Raw genomic sequence first — 23,120 nt, 5'->3', positions numbered from 1 at the left:
AGGAAATGAGACTAACAGTACAGAGAAGATATTCAGTTAAAGGAACACAAGATTTATGAACCAAAGATATTTGCTGACCCAAAAAGCGAGTCAAATGAAGATCTTAGCTACAGAATTCAGGAGGCATCGCACAGCCATCCTACCTGGAAACTTAGTAAAATCACTTTCAGGAAAAGTAGACTTAATACAGCTGAAAAGTCTAAGTAGTGAATACAGCAAGGAAGGAGCGCAGCCATCCTGTTCTCCACCCTAGTTAATAGGAGAAACACGAAGGACTCACCCGCCTGGATCAAATGGCTCCTTAAAACAACAGGCATGAAAGGACGAGGGAGAAATCTGATCCCCCGGAAAAAAAAAATATGCACGTCATAAACCGGGATTAGATTTCTACCCACACAATAGACAACTAATGATACAGGAGCCCAGGCCTAGCTCAAAGTGAGCACAGTACTCTGACCGCGCTATGAGGTATCCCGGGAGACAACCTCTCCCTCTCCCCCCGCGGTATTCACGCGCCGCCTTTCCTTGAGCCGAAATAAATAAGCGCTTACGACGTGCCTCAGAAGCTGGATCTTCAGGAAGGAGTACGTACGTATGGTCGAACGTGCCACGCGAGGTGAAGGGAGTCGACTTTCCAGTTTAGAGATCGAACAGACAGAAGAGCAATCGGGTAGCGAGCATGAGCAGTGCAATCCAGCTGGTGTTTGCTCGGGGGTCCTAAAGGACTATGTTTACTCTGACATCAAAATTTTGTAACTCTTGTAGAAACTAAAAAAGAAATGAGTCATAAAGCACATCATAGATTATTCGTGTTACTTCTTTCAGCGAAATCCAGTTAAAGAGGTAAGAGAACCAGACAATAATACTCGTAATCAGTAAGAAGGAGCCACCACAGTCACTTCAGTCTCCTTTTGATTTGATGAATAAACTGGATAGTGTTTATCGGCAATTCCAGGAAAAAAAAATATCTTCAGCAAAGGAAACAAAGACTGTAATTGCTGAATGAGTACATCAAACCTATTCCAGCATCCTTGGACATATAATTGACAAATATTCTTGAGCCCTACTAGAATGGCGAATCTTTCCATGCCGAGCACAGCATTCGTATTTGCGTAATGCCAGGTCTTTCTAATTGATTAAAAAGTCTTTCCCATTGTTTTGAAGAGGACCTTCCCTTTATCCCTTTTATCCGTAAACCCTTCCCCATACTCTAGGTATACTTTCTTTGATCTCGGGGAAAAAAAAAAAAAAAAGTTCCTATCCTTCTCCGCGTATATTCTTTTCCTTTGTCCAGAGTCTTTCCTTTTCTTAAAAAAAAACAAAAAAACTCTCCTGTTGTCCAGAAACATTTTTATTCTTTGTATATATTAGCATCGGAGTGTTCGACGAATGACCACATTCAGATCCCTAATTTCCGACCCATTCGACTGGAAAACGAGATTTTGGTGTCTGAGTGTTCATTTCGACTAAGGAATATCAAATCACTGGAGCCGTTTACGGTCTAAATTGGGCTGCCCATTGACGTGCCGATATAGAAGGATTGTGCTTGCCACGATCTGCATAGCAATCAGCGTTACAATGCCCAAGAATAGGGGGACTGCACTTGGCATCAGGTATGACGGATTTGGATGTTACGCAGTGCAGTAAGAATAACTTCAGCCTTATTTCCTGAACATCGTTGTGAATCGCTTACGAGAGAGAGAGAGAGAGAGAGAGAGAGAGAGAGAGAGAGAGAGAGAGAGAGAGAGTTTTGATAATCTGTTTTCTGCTAGTTAAATAATGAAGCGATAAAAAGACAACACCTATATATGAGTTACGAAGGAAGAATAAAAGTAGTTTGGTATTCTTACAAGCTAATCTAAAGCTATCGGATAATGTCACTGCTTTAGAACAAAAACGCAATCTCATCCTACACCCAAGAAAGATTTTATAGCACTGTTAGTAATGAGAAATCCATCATAATCCTTCATACGAATTGCACAAAAATGAACAAAGTGTTTCTTTCCACGATCGCGAGAAGATCGCGGTTGGCTTAAGAGAGATCCAATATCAACAATCCAATTTCATAGCAGCGATACAAATGACAGAGTCCACCTCTTATCTGAAAAGGAAATGTCACTGTATCAAACGAGAAAGGGCAGCATCCTCACAGATGAGGTGGTAAAATTACGTGTCAACGTTGGCCGTCTTAGCTAGAATTAAAAATGACTTACATTTCGAAAAACATCAGTCAACAAAAACCTTATTTCAAAAATAAATTTACCATGGAATTCTGATGCTTATCTCATGTGTTCAAGTCTAATGATGGTCCTCCTTTTTAAAGATACGAACCACTAGAAATACTTAATCTGAACTATCTCATACAAAAGTCTATATCCATATCATTCATATGCAAATATGTACATAAACTGTGCACAGCACATATGCACACCTTGAATAAATGAAATGTACATTTGCACACATGCATACACGTTCAGTATGTAAGTGACTGTGAAAGAATATATATATATATATATATATATATATATATATATATATATATATATATATATATATATATGTATATACATATATACATACATATAATGTATATCATGTGTGTGTGGGAACAACTGAAAAAACAATAACATTTTTGAAATCTAGAGAAACAGCCATCAAACCTACATCTAAAATACAATCTTTCTGTCTGCACAAGTGCTGTCAAAGAGAAAGAGAGTGGCTGTGTGCGTGCGTGCGTGTGTAAGAGAGAGAGAGAGAGAGAGAGAGAGAGAGAGAGAGAGAGAGAGAGAGAGAGTTTACGGATCAACTGCTCTAAGGGCACGCTTCAGTTGCTACTCTCTGGTACAGATTAAGTTATTGGTGGAACATACTGGGGGTTTCTGCCTAAGATTCTATTCCCTTTGCTCGCGACGAGGCAGCTGTTCCAAAACCTTCATGATTCCTTTGTTTTCCTACGCAATCCTCGTTAAGGGACCGCCTGGCAATAAGGGAAGAGAATTTTTACTTGACATTGCTTTCGTTCATGGGACATATTATTTTGCTTTGCATAGCTGCTTTGTTACGGAAATGTTCATTGTTTTGCCAATTTCATTTAATCTAGTACTTATTACTTTAGTTACCCTGTCTTCTTATAAGAAGTCACAAATGAGTCTTCAGGCTTCATTCATCATTGTGAATGTTTGTTTCTTTTTAAATATCAACAATTAAGATGTAAACCCAGTACGTGCGTTTTACCGGTAGTAAGAACTAAATTTGCGAAGATCTGCGCAGATATATGACGATGTCGTTTTGCAACACTACAGACAAATTTTCTGTTTAAGCAATTGGCTTAATTTAACTGCAAAATGAATTACAGAGTTGAATGTTATCAAAGGGAACACAAAGAAAAATGAAAAATATTAAAAATCATTTTCAAACTGAATGTCATTTTGTTCTGAGCACACAACACCTCTTATCCTTCAAATGGGAATGGAGGTCAATTGCAATAAAATATTTTTTCTGAGCCGTTTGTTGTTGCGAATAATGAAATTAACCATTTCATAAGAAAAATTTAACCGTAAAAGTGTTTAACATCATTACCTTCTAATCACCCTTTCTCTCTCTCTCTCTCTGGTGACCTACATGACTAGGTACAAAACAACGGGACTTTATCAAACTCATCATCAAAAGCGCAGACTATTAATATCTCACTTTTTGCAACCATGTTTACATTATAGAAAGGATCATTGGTCAAACAAAAGAAATAGAATTAATAACACTGACTGAATGCATTCAGCCCTAAATCACTAATTAATCCGAAAACGTGACCGGATCAACAACCAGGAACAAAGGGCAAGCATCTATAAAGATTACACGGAAATCTTCAAAGGCAATGAAAGCTGGCCCAAGACAAAAATGGGTTGCGTTTAAATAATACCCTACGGCCGCATGATACACAACACTATGACTAATTACTCATTCTACGTAGAATCACTTCCTGCCTGTCACTCTTTTCATGAAGAGGAACACATGCATGAAAGTCAACATTATTTTATCACTTTTATTTATATACAGCACACATTCTTCAGGGGAAAACGAAGACAAAGACGACTGAAGGAATAGCAATGATGACAGTCTGTGTATGCATATCAAAGAGTATGATGTCGAGGAAGGGTTCGGCACAGGAGGTTCATCCATGATTCTGCAATTAAAGTTTGGGGATAAAGGCGCACTATAGCAAAATAATTAGACACACGCATTATATATAATATATATATATATATATATATATATATATATATATATATATATATATATATATAATTTGTGCATCTGAGCAACCAATGGCTACAAAGAGAGGCACAGTTCTCGAAATCAATTAAGAAAAGCATAAGAGCGAGTAGGTTATACTGAGATCACCAACGACCCATGAAATAAAAGAAAAATGCTTTAATGAAAAAAATATAATTAAAGTTTCATGTACAGTCATACCAATCCTTTCATTCTAGAATCCTCTGTTTTTATGTCTTATGCCATTAGAATTTATAAAAAGACAAAATGAATAGTGACCGCCCAAAACCCGTACAAAGCTTCCACACATCCAACAATGGAGGGGCCGAAGGAGGGAGCCGACTTTGAGAATGAGGCCACAAGCTTTTCCTTCTCCTTCCCCGGCTTCAGGCGACCCCCTCCCCCTGAACCATACTCAGGTCATTCATTGTTTCAGTGCATTGTTCACAGAAAGGACGAGTGAGACAGGAGAAAAAGAGTAGCGATAGCTGCGCCTTGTATTTCTGAAGGATGAATTTGAAAAATTCTCTCTCTCTCTCTCTCTCTCTCTCTCTCTCTCTCTCTCTCTCTCTTTAGTATATTATTCTTTGTTATGCTTCTCGGGGCTGACATAAAAGGTGGAGAGGTACAATTGTATCACCCTTAAAACACGAGGGGGAAAAAACCGCCTCTTTGAAAGCGATATAGCTTTATTATGTGCGCCACTGCTGTTGTCGTTTCGCCTAATTCACCGGGTCTAATAAATGTGGCCGCTGCCTTCCTTTGTGGTGAATTTCGTTTCGGGAGACTATAGGGTGTGAATAAAAGTGGTTCTCACCATTCATAAAGGTACATTCACCAAGAGACAATACAGTAACCAGAATGGCAACTTGAGGCAAGAGAAAGAGAATGTGTGGGTGCCTTATCAAGACACATTTCATTATTACCAGTGCGTCTCCTAACGTCAATTGTGCATTCAAAGAGAGAAAAGCAACTGAGCAATTAATAATTCGCTAACAATATAATAATTCTCTCGCACTGATATAATTTCTGTTTACTCTGGGAGTAAGCCTACAAACTATTTGTCGTTATTGTTGTTGCTGGGGTGTTAGGAAAGATCCAAAAAGGTCTGAAAAAGATACAGGAATTTTAGGATAGAAGATTATGATTTATTTATTAGAATGAAAATGTAAAAAAATTAATGATGAGCATATTAAACAGGACATAACAATTATCATTTTTAATAAAATATAATTTTTTTTCATTTTCGTTGGTGAAACAACGGGCTATCTGTCCATAGATTTTACCACGTTTTAATTTATATGATGTACAGAATTCAGAGACTATATTTCTGTTCAATTATTTTGTTTTCCACTTATAACCGAGAATATATGAATGTGTTTAATTTGTGTCCTTTTTATTTGACTTTTGTTGTTCGTATGAGTAGTATTAATTATGATTATTAATCACGAAGACAACTTTATGTAAAGTTAGGAATATAATGTTTGCAATTTATGTGTCAGTGGAAAATCTTGCACGCATCCCGTGTAAGCTGGAGGTCGGATCCCGCCATGTCTTCTTTACCTCATGGAACTTCCTTGAAAAAAAAAAAAAAAATAAAAAAAAAAAAAAAAAAAAAAAAAAAAAAAAAAAAAAAAAAAAAAAATATATATATCATATATATATATATATATATATATATATATATATATATATATATATATATATATTGCAGCTGGAGCTCAACAGAGGAAGGGTAAAATCCTTATTGATTCTTAAATAATTTGGTCTGTTTCACCATTTCATTTTGCCTTGATCCACTACTGTTTATTAACAGCCTTTATCCCCATCTGTTTATTAACAGTAGGGGATAAAGACAAAAAGAAATCATAAAACAGACAAATTATGTAAGAATCACTAAGGATTTAAACTTCTTAGCACAGAGCATTAAAACATGTCATAGTATTTACACAGAAATTTTAACACAAAATTGATCAGTAGAGAGTTGTTTTCAAGCATAAGTAGTATATTACATCTGTTAGCTACTGATCTCAGAAATAAGATCTGTTCTCAACCCAGAAGCATAAATCATTACATCTGATCCCTTTAATTTAGTGAATGTTAATAACCAAGTTTAAGGAATCCACAGCCGCCAAATCTTTTCAAATCTACTGACAAAAGTTGTAAGGGGAAAATCATGCCGATGCTGTTACGCAAAAACATCAGGTTTCGGGGAAATTTACAAGACATGTTTTAATCATTGTGATATATATATATATATATATATAGATATATATATATATATATCTACAGTACCAAACAACAACTAACCGTAACGATTCCTGGTATCACAACTACAAAAAGCAGCTAGTCATCGCTATGATCTCTGTTAATAAAGCGCAACGCAGGTGTGATTCGTTTATTCGAAGTAAGTACAAACAAATACGACCAAGAAGAATTCCTTGTTATAATTTCTGGCAACGTTGGAACATTCCATCTTGACAAAATCTGGTAAGAGCGCAACGAAGGACTCTCCGTAACGATTTCTGATAATAGAGCGACAAAGTACAATTCACCTGAACGATTTCTGGTAATGTACGGTGCTTACAAGTATAGATATGGTTTGCTTTAATCCTATCTATTATATATCATTCAATAAATGACAAATTGATATTTTAGAAAAAAACTTTTTTACGGTAACAATGAGATATTTATGTAAAGCAATTAAAAGAGAACACATTTAAAAAAAACGACTAATTGCAAAACAAATTTCAAAGTAAATGGAAGCTATAAAGAAGTGAATACGCAGAATTAATTCCCAGAATACATTACAGTGATTCGTTTTTCACACGGAATAGGTGTTCTGAGAATATCATAGGTACGAAATAGTGTGTGTGTGTGTGTGTGTGTGTGAGAGAGAGAGAGAGAGAGAGAGAGACTCCTTATCCAAAATAACGATAATGTTGTTTAACTGAACAGATATGACTGACATGAATTCAACTTAAATGTCGCGATTATTACGTAGTGTATAAAATAATGAATTAATATTGTAAGCCATGAAAAAAAAGACTGGGGGCTAAACTTCAAATTACAAAGAGTAACAGCTTTATATGAATTTTTCTACGCTATGAAAGTTCATTTCCCTCCATGAAGCATGTGGCAGGAGCCTGCCTATACGAAAGGATATTTGCATAATCTTCACACTCAATAAGACAGACGGACGGATACAGCGCATAATCTACGATTCATCTCAGTCTACACTCTACAGGATTCACGAGGATTCCACAGGAAAAAATGCCACAACATGTGACGCAAATAAACGTGCAAGATATGGAAACGTAAATGATATAACTTTCATTATTCATCCCAGTACTGTTAAACACATTTGGGCAGCTGAAAACTTGAAATCAACAAGATACGAAAAATAAAACCATCGCTCATGATGCTACCACAAGTGAAATATACTTTAAAATATATAAGCAAATGCAAAAATACAAGAAACAAATCATGAAATTCACTTCTGAATTTCATTATTGAATCAAATGGTGTGGTTTGATCTTTTTTTACGATAATGGTTAAGAAAGACAAGTAATATATTACATACGTAATATGTAATATGATAAGACATTTTATGAAGTTAATGTGTACTAAAGCTACTAAACTGAGTTTCTGGCATGCACACCTCTCTCTCTCTCTCTCTCTCTCTCTCTCTCTCTCTCTCTCTCTCTTCTCTCTCTTCAGATTATATTTGACTCAAAGCCGTCCATTTCCTTTTAATTACACCCCGTCATATTTATTATCTGCATGGCAATCTTCGTCCGTTCGATTCTTTTTATATATTTTTGACATCTGCGACGTCCTATTCAACAAGAATCATAGATTATGTCTTCAAAGAATATAACTCAGCACTCAAGAACCGTAAACACTTTTATATCCAAGATTAAAAACTCCATTATAACGAAGTATTTTTTTTTTTCTAACTTCCATCGCAATATAATAAAATAAGAGAATGTGAGACATATGGGAAAATGAATAAATATATGGATCATAAATGCTTAAGACGATATTCATATTTGTTGAAATGATAATATATTATTCTCTAAGCAAAATTGTCAGAACCTAATCTCATGCAATCTAAATTGCTTTATCTACTCAAGCTTCAAAATACTTGTCATTAGTCAACAGTAAAACTAACGAATGAAAGAAGAATGGGAAGGACCTTACATGACAAACTACTGAGAGAGAGAGAGAGAGAGAGAGAGAGAGAGAGGAGAAGAAGAGGAGCGAGAGAGAGAGAGAGAGAGAGAGAGAGAGAGAGAGAGAGAGAGAGAGAAATGTATGCAATAAAACGCAACTAATATGCGGCTAACTTTCTTCAGGCCAAATCATACTCCATACGCTGTATAAAAAATTTTCTTTATATTAAAAAAAAAGAAAAATAAACGGCGTCCGACTAAAATATTCTCTCCCTCTCTCTCTCTCTTAAATAGGTAGGTAGGTCTCTCTCAATTAAACGATCAGTCATTACAGAAATTTAATAATAATAGTGGTATTTCAGTGACGAACTGTTTCTGTCCATTCCCTTCTTCATTGCTATTATTTTTCTCATACTGCATAACTTGTTAATATTGCGTATTTCAAAATGAATTCTTTCAACAGCTTGTCCGTTCATTTTGTATTCAAGAATTGAAAAAATAATGAAAGCTCTTAAATCCCAAACTTTTAAATCCCGAAGTGACTCCACTCGCTGACATTTTTTATTATAAAATATCAAGTAATACTAATTGTACGCTATTTCCAAAATTTCTGAACAGTTAAACTTAAAAAAGGAAAAAAATTAGGTTACAGAGTTGGTACCTTTTACAAACGAAAATGTCTACCTTTAAAGTCATTTAGTTCCCCAGCAAAGTAGCTCCTTACTTATAATGCTAACATTCAAATTCTTTGGCGTTAATTAGTACACTGAACTAAGCCCTTAAAAGCCATTCACATAAGAACCTGTAGGTATTAAAGATTGAAGAACTTTTAAACAATTTTTGTCTTGAAGGGGTAGATATCGAATTATGTTGGGTCCCGGTTCATGTAGGAGATGCTGCTAAAACAGCCGTCAACTTGCCTCAACGGGAATATTAATTACTCCCTTGTTAGCGGATTACATAAACATTAATTAAAAAATATTTACAATGAAAACAAATGTGGCAAAAGATTGTAGAGCAACGTATCTCAAAATAATAAATTAAGATAATTAAAGTCAACTGTTTCTCCATGGAAATCATCTAATCAATACGACAAAAAAACTGAGGTAATATTGACTCGATTATGAATTGGCCATACGAGATTGACCAATGGATTTTTAATGTGCAGTGAGTGTGATACTTTTTTATCTATTAAACATATATTTTCGGTTTGTCGGGTTTTTAAGCGAGGGAGAGACATATGTTTTGGTCGGAAAACGTTTTCTGACATTTTAACTGAATCTAGTAGTTTTTTCTGTTTTTAGAATTTTAACTTTTTAAAGGAATACACGTTTAATTGATAGAATTTAAGTTTTTACCTAAGATTTTTATTTTATTACTGATTCATTTTAAATTACGTAGATTTAATATATAGTTAATTCTTTTTATCGCATAGATTTCATAAATATATTTATTCATTCATTCATTTTCTCACTTAGATTTAGTATATTTGAAGATAAATATATATGTATATGTATGTATATGTGTGTGTGTATGTACGTACATCATACTACATACATACATACAGGTACATACATACATTCATACATACAAATTACATATATATTATATATATATATATATATATATATATATATATATATATATATGTATATGTATGTATATATGATATATATATATATATATATATATATATATATATATATATATATATATGTATGATGATATAATATATATATATATATATATATATACTATACATACATATATATATACATATATATATATATATATATATATATATATAGTATATATATATGATATATGTATATGTGTGTGTGTGTAATTTTTTTTATCAATTAAATTCGATAAATTTTAAAATTCTTTATATCCCAATTTTTTCGGGCCAGCCCTGTGAGAGTCAAGTTTGCCTCATTGGGCTGGTAAAACTCCTTTCTTTAATAATAATAATAATTAATATATTCATTGCTGTTGTTAAATACATAAAAGTGCAGCATGCACGTTACACAACAACTATGAAAACCGTAAGTAACCACATTAAAGACCGCCATTAGTTTTGTTAGAGTATTAGTATGATAATTAATCTGGCAATTTATTAAATATTACAGTACAAAGCACTGCAACATAAAAGCTACAAACAAACTCTGAAAATAACGTATTCTGCCAGTAACCATCCGGCAGTGCTCAACAGTCTTTGCTTTAATCGGAGCTCTTGTCCATTTACTTCTTTTTGTGGTTTTCATACCTGCCACTCAAGAAACTGATGTACAAATGGAATTTACAACTTATATGAAAAGAAAATACATTCATTTGTATCCGCCCTACATTTTGAAACTTTTAAAGCTAATTATCTCATTCTGTATTTGCTTATATTTAAAACCTTTGGGCGTGGGTCGTGAAGCTTAATATTCTAAGCTTCATGTTAACTAATTTACGGTGAAAGGATAAGATATTATTCTCTGGTGGTTGTCTCTGGAAATCATGTGTATTTGATCCTTAGTACTATATTGCCTCTCCAGGAAATTCTGTGTACTTGGGTCTCTGTTTATTATTACCCAAGGAAATTCAGTGCGAGCCTCGTCTAAGTTTATTACCTAAATTTGGAAGACTGTCCAATATGCCTTTAGTTTATTACCTTCCCGGAAAGCCTTTGTACAGTAGGCCTTTATTTTATTGTTTCTCCTGGAAAATGTGTGTGCACCAGAAATTCTGAGTGTACTGGGTCTTTAGTATATCACCTCAAATGGAAAGTGTGACTGTACTAAGTTTCATTCAAATTCTTGCGTAACTGATCGTTTAATTATTACCCATCCTGGAAATTCAGTGAGTACTGAGTCCTTGGCTGAACTTCCCTGTAAATTCTTCGTGTAATGGGTCCTTGGATTATTTCCTACCCTGTACACTATGGGTGTAGTGGACCTTTAATTTATAACTAAACCTGGAAATTCTCTACGAAAGGAGTCTTTAGGTTATTACCAGCCCTGGAAACTGACGTGCTAACTGCGTTATTACCTTATTCTCTCCCTTAGAATTTTAGATTTTCACATCCTTTCGTAATCCAGAATGTAATTCTGTGAGCGCCGAGGCTTTGATTTACTTTCCTGCAAGTTCTTTTGGCCCTAGTCTCAATGTAGGTTATTCCAAATGTGTGTACTGGTTCTCCAGATTATCACCTTTCCTAAAACTTTCGTGTATATATAGGCTACTGGGTCGTCAGTTCAGTCTCACCGTAGATTCTGTATGCACTTAGTGTAAATCTATATTATTTCATCACTTGGAAATTCTGCGTATTTAGGGTCGTTTGTTTATCACTTCAGGATAAAAATCCGTAAACTTCTTCACCCCAAAAAATTCAATCCTGCGTCTACCACTTATAAGCAAATGGCTAGAGTACAACAACAGCAAATAATAATAATAATAATTAATATAATTAATAATAATAATAATAATAATAATAATAATAATAATAATAATAATAATAATAATACCGAAAAATTACATAATCTCAAGGAAAATAACTGTACACAAAATAAAACTTCAAATTGACGTGGTGAATTTTGATAAATACACCAAAAACAAAAATAAAAAAAAATTATACAAAAGAGGGATTATAAATGAACTGCAGAAGTAAATCCTCGGGGCCATTGTATCCCCAACTCGTTTTAAGAGATCGACAGCTCCGGTCAGCTTCATGCTTGAAATTAATGCTTTGTGATGATTTCATAATGACGGCCATTTCTCAAGCGAGGCAAGTCGTTCTTCACTGTCATTTTACGAGGTGTTCCAGTTACAAAAATTTACAACTGTCTTCGACCATACCATCAATCATAAATGATCCATGTCTTCTATCTTCACCGTCATTCTTTCGACCATCGTTATCAATTATAAGTAACAAATTTAATTACTTGGGTCATATGTAACATAATTACAGGAACCATTCTTTTTTAACAATTTGGTCCTATTTGAAAATTTTCAATGTCACCTTGCAAATAGCACTTTTCATAATGATTGCAAGCAACACGTTCAATAAAATAATTTCTGTAATAATGACTGGCACAACAAAACATGTAAATCATGCAGTCTTATCATGATAATCAATCCAATAATACAAAATTAAATAGGGATTTGTCGAATGACGTTAAGGTTGTAACTGAAACAGTTGAAATACTGTGGAACTAGAATCACTACTATTCTGACTTTTCTTGGCTATAAGTAAATTCAGCAAATATTTCTCTCTCTCTCTCTCTCTCTCTCTCTCTCTCTCTCTCTCTCTCTCTCTCTCTATTCTGCATTATTATGTGTGTGTGTGGTGTGTGAGTGTATGCGTGTATGTATGTATCGAGAAGAATTAAGGGGACAAAGAGGGGACAATATATTTTTTGAACTGAGATACCACAGGAACCCAGGCACAAAGAAGGGGGCCCATAAGTATTTTTTACAATGACGTATATTGTAGCGGATGGAATGAAATGATACACATAATTATGCTGTATGAATGCAATTCACACAGACCACATCACATATGGAATCTTCATGTCATATTCGCCAGTATATTAAGATACCATTGTAAGTATGTATGTATGTGTATAAAAATATAGGTAATATATTCAGATATGTATGTATACATAAAAATAGAGAATTATGTATGTAAATAAAGTATAAAAGTGCATTAACATGCAGTATGTCGCATGTTTATGAATAATATAACCTGTTCTTCTTGTTAATAGAGACAGTTACGCTCTTTAAGCCGCTTCGGTTCGTACGTTTTACAATTCACAGAATCACCCTCGTTGCGTGGCTACCATACAATGCCCTGACAAGTTTCTAGGGGTCGAGTAAATAATAATTGATGGATCTTTTTATGAATGTTGCCCGGGTGAACATACTTGAAAGGTACAGACTTTAAAGAGAGAGAGAGAGAGAGAGAGAGAGAGAGAGAGAGAGAGAGAGAGCCTCTCAAGTCGCTAAGCTAAATAAAGAAGCACTTCCCTTGTGTTTGCATAAGGCGCATAAGCGCGCGGACGCACGCACACACACATTGAGAGAGAGAGAGAGAGAGAGAGACAGTAAGCTTCAGGAAAATCCAGACGAAATGATCTAATGGAGTCACAACACTTGAGCGTACATACACAAACACACAAACAGAAGCACAACACTAATGTCGCAGGATTTAGATGCGAAAACACACGATATGTATATTATAGTAGTATATGAGAGAGCAGAGGGTACTGAACCTCATTCCTTGTGTGTGCATTTCATTCTCGAAAAATGAGACACTGGACGTAATAACAAAATCATATGACTAAGAAAACGCGGCGCGAGGGTTTCTGGCGCTAGAACAGCGGCAGACCCAAGAGAGCTCAGATAAGAAGGGCATAAAGTAGTTTTTAAGAATGTCTATCTATGTTTCTTAGATCACACGTCATAACAGCCACTCTCTCCTCTTTCTTTATTTGTTATAGGCTAATGTGGCCAACAAATCTTCGCTGAGATCATAAAGGAATACAAAAAATATCTGGGCACAAAACCAGAGAAGAACTAGACGGCACCACAGCGGTTGTTTGGCGGCAACAGATTTTATGCTCGGTTTTATGACCTTTCACAAATTATTAATTTATAGCTTAGTAGGTATTGTCAAGCTTAGTAAGATTATTTGTGTTCCTTTATCTGCGACCTCCTCACAATAACTTGGAAAAAATTACCGGCGTAAGCCACAAAATTCTACGGATTGATTTTTTGTCTAAAATATTGATAAGCAGTAGTTTCAGAGCACTTCTACAAACTAAACGCCCAACAGCTATATTCTATAAGTTGGTCTACCCAACACATATCATATATCTGTCTTACTAGCGTATGTCTATATTTCCCTTATTTCAGAAACTCGCAAAACGCTAAGACCGAGAGTCACTCCAACCACGGATCCGATAAAATACGATCGGAAAGCGCTAAAATAGGAAAAAGGCAGCCGTGCGGAAAATAATATAAAACTTCCGGGAAGAGACACTTTTTGACGAAGTTCCTGACACTAAATCATAGCTCTTCCCTCTTCCAATATTGGAAGGCATTCAGACATGACAGTTAATTTTTTCATAAGTGTACGAGTACCATTTATGGTCCAAAAAGAAAATGGGGGAAAAAAAATCCTGACTCAGATAATATGTACCATTCATGATTTGTCTCACTTTCATAACTAGGCCTACTGGGTACACGGATGAAGGAGACAAAATTATTATATATATATATATATATATATGTATACTATATATATATATATATATATATGTATCATATATATATATATATATATATATATATATATATATATATATGTATATACATACTCGTAGGTATACTCCGCCTTCTTCCCTCGCAGAAGATGAAGCAATACAGACAGAAAAAGGAACACAATATATTCATTTTAGTTCCTTGTTTCTCGGGCTCAAGACCAAAGTCGGTTCATCGGTTTTCACCTGCAAATTGGAAAATGCCAAAAGCAGCAAGGGTCCAGGAAATTTAAAAGAAAAGAAGTAACTACCGTCCTGCTCCTCGAACCAGATGTTCAAAACACACTTAGGTTTTTCTAATGGTGCAATACACTGCCTTCTGTAAGAGTAAAGAACAATGTAAGAATGCACTTATCTAATATATGTATCTATTTAAAAAAGAAATGCATACTTGCTTGCATATACAATACATACATGCACACACACACACACATATATATATATATATATATATATATATATATATATATGTAAATAATTATGTAGTAGTGTGTGTGTGTGTGTGTGTGTAGTATATTTTATTAAATATGGTTGGGGTGGGGGGGGGGGGTTTTATTAACAGATTTATATTATACCTAAAACCTTGGATAGCTTTTTCGATATTAAGTAATTATGTACGTACACAAGTGTGAACAATTATCTAAACGAATATATTCACGGAATAGGCAAAGTGACACCAGTATAACGATTCAAGTTTTATTATTCAATTATCCAGCCTTCTGCCACAGCTGCGATACCGAACTGGCAGGCTCCCAATTGACAATTAATTGATTTAAATCTAAAACAAGTGTTTCCGATATCCTCAATAACGTAACCATACAGACGTACATATTCATATCCATTTATATATGATTATATACATACAAACAAAAATATATGTACGTAAGTATAAGTATATGTATACATGTACATGAGTATATTTATAGGATACTTTCTATAGTTGTTTCTACGATAGGTATATGTATATATAGGGTATTTCGCTTGTATTGGTCACACACGGTATTGGACAGTTTTAATTTAATTTTCCAAACGCGGTAAAAATAGTTCGTGCTCAAAACTGTTCTGCAAAATTAAAATACCATTATGTTTCGAAGATGAAATCAGGACATAGAGAAATATAAATGAGACAATTATCACTACAAAAAGAGGACAATTATCTTTAAACCTCGCAAATGGCTATTTCAACCCTGTTTGAAAGCTTGTGAAGAAAGGATCATAAAAAAATACCTAGGCGTAAATTTTGCAGTCAATGGCCGACCTGCGCTCGGGTGAATCCCGTACAATGGCCTATAGAGCACTGTGGGGGGTCGGAGTCATGACTAACCTAGAAGCATCCCTTCATCGTGCCCTCTTCATTGAGTGGCAAGAGATGGGGGTAGGGGGACAGTTGCTGTGGTACCAGTTTTCCATAATGCCTACAGAAAAATATTCATAAAACTTTACCGGTTCCATGACTGAAAACTATTAACACGACAAGTGGAGGTAAACGTTTTATTCTTCAATGATTGATGCTAAAAAAAAAATGTATTTTGGTCAGGGAAATCACGAGTCATTTCGGATATTGAAGTGCATAATGGAACACTCTATATAAATGATATCAAGATCAAAGGGGCTCTGCTTTGGTTATAAATATCAACATTAATATATTTGAAGAATGAAAATGACTTCAAATTGAACGGCATTCGGATAACATAGTGATCTTAGAGCAAATATTAAAAAATATATTCAATTTCAGAGAATCTGTAAAGATATCTATACCAGTAATAAACTTGATCTATAATCATTTTATAAATAATCATCAAATCCACATGTAATGAATTCTTAAGTTCTCTATTATGAAAGATATTTGAATGAGTTCTACCACGGAAAACGTCGATTCCTATACGGAAAACGTCGATTCCTATACCAAGAATGAAATCTAAAGTTTTTGCTAGACAATTGTATCCAAATACATATGGAAACCAAAGAGGCAAAAACTTAATTGAGCGGTAGCGTTTGTTATTTACATAGAAACAGTACACGTGGCCATGAAAATACCCCAAGGAATATATTTGCGTACAACAGATTGTTCTATTCTGCTTAGCAATTCAGCTCCTCCCATACAACGACGTCCGTAAAAATTATATAAAAACACACCGGTACGAACAATAAGAATCTATAGTTTCACTGCACGAAAAAAAAAAAATATATATGGTGGCAACAACATCTCATTTATCAGACTGAAAGATCTGAACCTAGACTTACATGAAGTGAGGATATGCTGTAATCTAAACCCCTGACTTTCAATTAATTATACTCACACATTATCTACAGTAGAAAAACAATGTAGCTACCCGAGGCAGCAGAAGGCCAATAAGTCTTAAAAAGTAAGAGCTAAAGTAGAGGCAACCTTCCGAGGAAGATTCAGTCAGTGTATACTGAATGTCCACCGTCTTGATCAAACAGAAACAAAACACAATCACTTAGAGATCTGCACATACATATGCATACAAACACACGCGCGTACATGCACACAGACACATAAACACACACACATATATATATGCATATGTATATGTGTGTAGTTGGTCCTTTTAGGCTTACATATTATTCATGTACATATCCCCTTCCCTCATTCTTTCTACTACCAAATATCAAAGGCGCGTTTTTGCAGAACTCAATAACATCTGTTGTTCAATAAAAAAAAAAAAAAAAGAATGAAAGGAAAAAAAAATTCCATTAGCCCTCCTATGGTGAATGCACGCAGTAAGCAGACGACTATCTGCCATGAAGCCTTTGAGAGAAATATGCGCATTTACCTCTGGTAAATTTAGAAACGACGAGGAAAAATATGAAAAAATAAAATGTAAAATTTTTATCTATCGTGGAGTTTTAGAACATTCGTATTTCCACAGCAATATCGAAACATGGACACTACAGATTACATTTACGCTAATCATTAAGTATAAGACGATCACTGATTTGGTGAATCTCTCTCTCTCTCTCTCTCTCTCTCTCATATATATATATATATATATATATATATATATATATATATATATCTATAATATCTATATATATCTATATATATATTATATATATATATATATATATATATATATATATATATCTATACTATATATATCTATATATATCTATATATATATATATATATATATATATATATAATATATATACATATATACATGTAAATATATCTATTTCTATATATATATATATATTTATATATATATATATATATATATATATATATACATATCGGGCGAAAAACAATATACCTTCAAAGCCAAAGAACTTACATCATCTATGCCCTTACAGAAGATCGGATAATAGAAATAACTATACAGATAGGAAAGGTACCCAATTTCATAATCATAACTTGTGCCAATTACAAGACTCAAATACCAAATCTTATCACAGTTTTTCTAGCCTAAAATAATAAAAGTACCAACTCGAAAAACACAACAATAAATGCAGTTTTACGACAAATATCATCGACTAATCATCATTTAAACCCACTTTTAGAAAACTGCAGCCAATCCACTCATAATGAACATATCAAAATAATACAGTATTTTTTTTATTCTTTTCTTTATAAAAACCACTATCTAGAGATTGGGTTTCGTTTTGTAAAAATACGATTCTCAGTAGAAAATCAATGAAGAAACAAAATAAAATAGAAATGGTTTTTTTGACTTAGCATTGGAAACAGAAGGTAGCAAACTACGTTACACTCTGTTAACATTAAACAAAGAAAACAATTTCGTGAACTGTAACAACCGAAATATATATCTATTCATTCAAAGGACGAGAATATAATTTACATGATTAAAACAAGCTGCCAAACTCATACAATATAAAAATAAAAATCACAGATACCATACTAACCCAAAACCCATCATCACCATCTCTCTAAAAAAAATATATTCTATCATGTAACAAAACTCTACACCTATTTCCATTACCACCATGTATATATATGTATATATATACATATAGATATATATATATATCTATTATATTATATATATATATATATATATATATATATGATGTATATATTGGCATTCTCATTCCATTACAATAAAAGAGCAATACGGAGACTACTGCATATCTACGAAAATATTTCCCTCGGAAAAATCACATACTCAAACATATCTACACTGGTGAAAATATGTAAAAAATATAGTAAGTTTATAATAATTCACAAAATATGAAATGATGATAAAAAAACATGTCCCATTTAAAGGCTAAGAAACTCATCTCTAAAGTTCATCATTATAACACCGCTAATTCATCAGCATAGACATACAAGGGTCAAAGAAATAATAACAAAATAAATATCACATCTCCTGAATAGGCATAAAGATGAAATTATAAGATAAATAAATGTGCATACTAAAATGAAATAATTAAGAAATGAAACTCATATATATTTATATTTATAAATCTGAAAATCAATAAACTATAATTATATATATTCAACCTAATAAAATTATAATATTTTCAAAATATATAATTAAATATCTATTTCAAAATTATACTAATTAAGAAATGCATTGATATATCAGACCGGAAAAAACTATGGTCTCCTTAACAAAATATTGACTTCTACTAATATAAATAATTAGTGCTCCTCATATCGGTCCATTAAAATGAAGACTTCAAAATATCATTACTCTACTTCAAAAAAGAAAATTGCAATTTTTTTCTATGGTTAGATAAAGCTAATGAAAAGTATCTTCCGATACAATATTTCACATGAAATGAATAGCATCTTAATGACATTATAAAAGATTCATTATACATATCCCTTACCTGCGTTCCCACTTCACTTATGAATAGGATTTCCGACCATCACGGCAGTTTTTCTTTATATTTTTCAGAAATGAATGGATTCGTCAGATATCATTCTCTATCGTCCTGCCTCGCAAATCTGATCGGCGTCAACCGGACGTTAGAATTTCTGTAATTCTGCAATTTTTGCAATTTCGTAACAGCGAAGGTTTTCGCCGCCCGCTGCAAATTCAAACATTCATTTTCAATTATTTTACGGCTTTGACAAAGATAAACTAAATTGACCACAAACAAGTTTGCCATGACAGGAACAAAGTCATGTTTAGCAACAAATCTTGAATGAAATCTCGACGCAACTTAACAAATGAACAAATTATAGAAGGGAGTTTTCAAACTATTCAAAATAAACCGAATAAATCAATTGGGACTTGTCAAATGTATTTCAAAAGAACCATGCATCAACACAACGCATCAATCCACTTCTCCCGAAAGACTAGATCACGGAATCACTTTCCTTAGTACAGACACGGGCTAAATACTTTCGGGAATTTCCAAACAAATGACACCATATGAGTTCTCCTCACTCGCCGATCGCATCAGCGAGTGACACTACTACAATGTGATGTAAAAAAGAAAAAAAAAAATCAAGTCGGACACATTCACTCAATGCGTTTTCTCTAGCATATACGGAGTTCCCTTCGATGGTTTCTTTTCACGTTTTTCCTAGTTCTACTGGACAACAACAAAATATCTAACCGAAAAGAAACTACACAGGAAAAAAGTTTTTTTAGGCCATGCGCCCCTGTTCTTGTCCACGTGAAGGTTCGGGCGGCCTAAAGAGTCTAACACGGTACACGTCTAAGCTGGGCTGTATCACCAGCCGCACTGAGAGAGTGAGGCTCACTGGCCCTGGCTGGCTCTCCAATCTCATCCCCACATTCGCCTTCTCCTCCTCCTCCTCCTCCTCTTCCTCCTTGTCCTCCTCCTATGGCTCCCCCAGCCTCCCTAACGCCACCACCACCACCTTTGACGTCCTTTGATCATCCCCTCCTTCAACTCCCACAAAACTCCACCCACTTTAAAATTAACTCTGGAGGAACCATAACTGAACTTTAAGTAAATATAGCATTAACCTTCGCGGCTCTCGGATTCAGCAGAAGGAACACCCCAATGCACGCCGGTGCTGCTACTAACAACCAAACGAAATTGATCCTGCCTCAAATTTTCGGCCGGATAAAAAAGAAAAAAAATCTGAAAGTGATTAATGACGTGAAGTGCCACCATCAACCTGGGTCTGTCTCCCTTTCCCCTTTGCAACGTTGTTAAATGAAGCAGCATGCTCAATTTGCCCTCATCTTGCAGATCGCAGGCGAATGGCGGCCCAAGGAAGGCGTAGGAGACAAGAGAAATTAGGGTCCAACGGGAGCGCCGGCCCATTTCAGAGAAATGATCGGGGAATGGAGCGCTTCCATATGCTGGAAATGAGCGAGAAATTTCCTGTAGCAACTGGCAAGACATCTATAATTTAGCAGGTTCAAACCGCAGAGTTTTTGCGCATTAAAGACCTTTGGACTTTAAAAATAGAACTATAATCACAATTTTATTTAGCATAAACGCCTCTATATAGCTGTATTCATAAAAGAGAAAATTATAATAAATAATACTTAGAACTGCTTAGGGGAATAAAACTTCCTAGACTTTATTAAATAGTTGACAGCTGTCTTGTCAAAAATCATAAGATGGAAAATAAACAGGATTACTCTTCGTCAAATGAAGCAATTAATTAATATTGCGCCTGTTGCTTTCAACATCAAAATGATCCAATTTTAATTCCAATTAATCAAGCCCGTATTTCTAGAGCAAGATTTTAATTACATTTCGCCTACTTCACGTCAATCTGTGCATGTGATTACGCAATGGAAGAAATCTGGATCAGAGCTGGAAGGAAAAAACTCAGTTTATCAATAACTGTGTTATTTTACCCGTATAATCAGATAACAGAAGTCAGAAAGGTCAGGGGTGATGTTACAAAACGTTATGATTTATCGCCTATTCTTAGTCTCTTAATGCAAGTCTCTTTTAACGCAATAAAAGAGAACACAATGCCTCTGCGTGTGCATTTGTGCATGAGCCCAAAACTCCATCTCTTTTGTTTTCGTCTTTCCTTTTGTTTTTGCCTCATTTAAAAAAAAAAAGGCGCTTGCTAACACACCTCAAAATATAGCACCAATATTTTAAAGCACCGGCGACGTTGTTTGTCCATCTATTTTTACCGGTGATGATCATTATCCTTATCATTACAGAATAAATGTGTCGTCCTTCGTCAAGCTTTGATAGTACATCATTTATAGGTTCAACGTATTCCATTTAATTTGACCGCACTGTATGCAGTTCATGTTTTTGAATCCAATAACGTGAAAATTTCCGTGCTCATACACAAAGTTACAGCAGAGAGAGAGAGAGAGAGAGAGAGAGAGAGAGAGAGAGAGAGAGAGAGAGAGAGAGAGAGAATTTAAAGCTTAGATCTCCCGAGTTCAGATATTGTCAAATGCCTTTAAAACATTATGGCAAACTGGGTGGGGTCTCGTTAATGCAGAACTCGCAATAATGTGCTTTTGAAAATTATGGATGGGAAAGGAAGATACAAGCACAAACACATACACTGATATTACATATACATATACACATTCTCTCTCTCTCTCTCTCTCGCATACACACACACAAACACTATATATATATATATATATATATATATATCTTATTATATATATATTATATTATATATATATATACATACATATCTTACATATATATCATATATATATACATATATATACTATATATAATATATATATATATATAAAACTATATATACAATATAGATATACAATATTATAATATATATTATAGATATTAAATAAATATAGAATTATATATATATATATATATATACATATATTATATATATAATATATATATATCTTATATATATATATCTATTATATATATATATATATAATATTATATATATATAATAAATATATATATTATAATATATATATATATAATAATATATATATATATACGAGTCTGATCACATCCCCGTGATTCATATAACGCATTAAGCCTTACAATCCTTTTATATCTAATTCGCTCTATCTCAGAATTAATATATTTTCATATATGTTAACTGAAGAGGAATTTTTTAGTAATAATAATTCCCCTTCAGTTAACATATATGAAAATAACATAATTCTGAGGTAAAACGAATTAGATATTAAAGGACTTTGTAGCTTAATGCGTGTAAATATATATATATACAGTAGCTGCTCAGTAAAGGGCTTTTCAGCCGAAAGATCTCGCAGACTCCTTCGTTTATTTTTCCTTCGTGGCATTTGATCTTTATTTATGGATTTATCACGTTCCTAACTTTCGTGATCTGTTATACATTATATTCTATATAATATATATATATATTATTATATATATATATTATATTATATATATATATGATGGCCCCTGAGAAATGACAGGAAAGATCATTTTCACGTTCATACTTTAATTCCTGGATTGT

The 23,120-nt window shown here is 33.8% G+C and overlaps 1 protein-coding gene across 1 annotated transcript in view; it reads right to left on the bottom strand.

Annotated features, from left to right (window-relative positions):
- LOC135216345 (myelin transcription factor 1-like protein) overlaps positions 1-20,462 on the bottom strand; it is a 241,946-nt gene extending 221,484 nt beyond the window's left edge. The window contains exons 1-2 of the mRNA XM_064251571.1: positions 20,303-20,462; positions 19,568-19,768 (exon numbers count right to left, since the gene is read on the bottom strand). The gene's annotated coding sequence lies outside the window, so the exon portion shown is untranslated. The remainder of the gene's footprint in view (positions 1-19,567; positions 19,769-20,302) is intronic.
- Between the last annotated feature and the right edge of the window lie 2,658 nt (positions 20,463-23,120).

This window comes from Macrobrachium nipponense, chromosome 6 (genome assembly GCF_015104395.2).
Source record: "Macrobrachium nipponense isolate FS-2020 chromosome 6, ASM1510439v2, whole genome shotgun sequence".
Classification (NCBI taxonomy): Eukaryota; Metazoa; Arthropoda; class Malacostraca; order Decapoda; family Palaemonidae; genus Macrobrachium; species Macrobrachium nipponense.
Note: the sequence above shows the minus strand (reverse complement) of the source record. Positions and strands in the feature narration are given on the sequence as shown.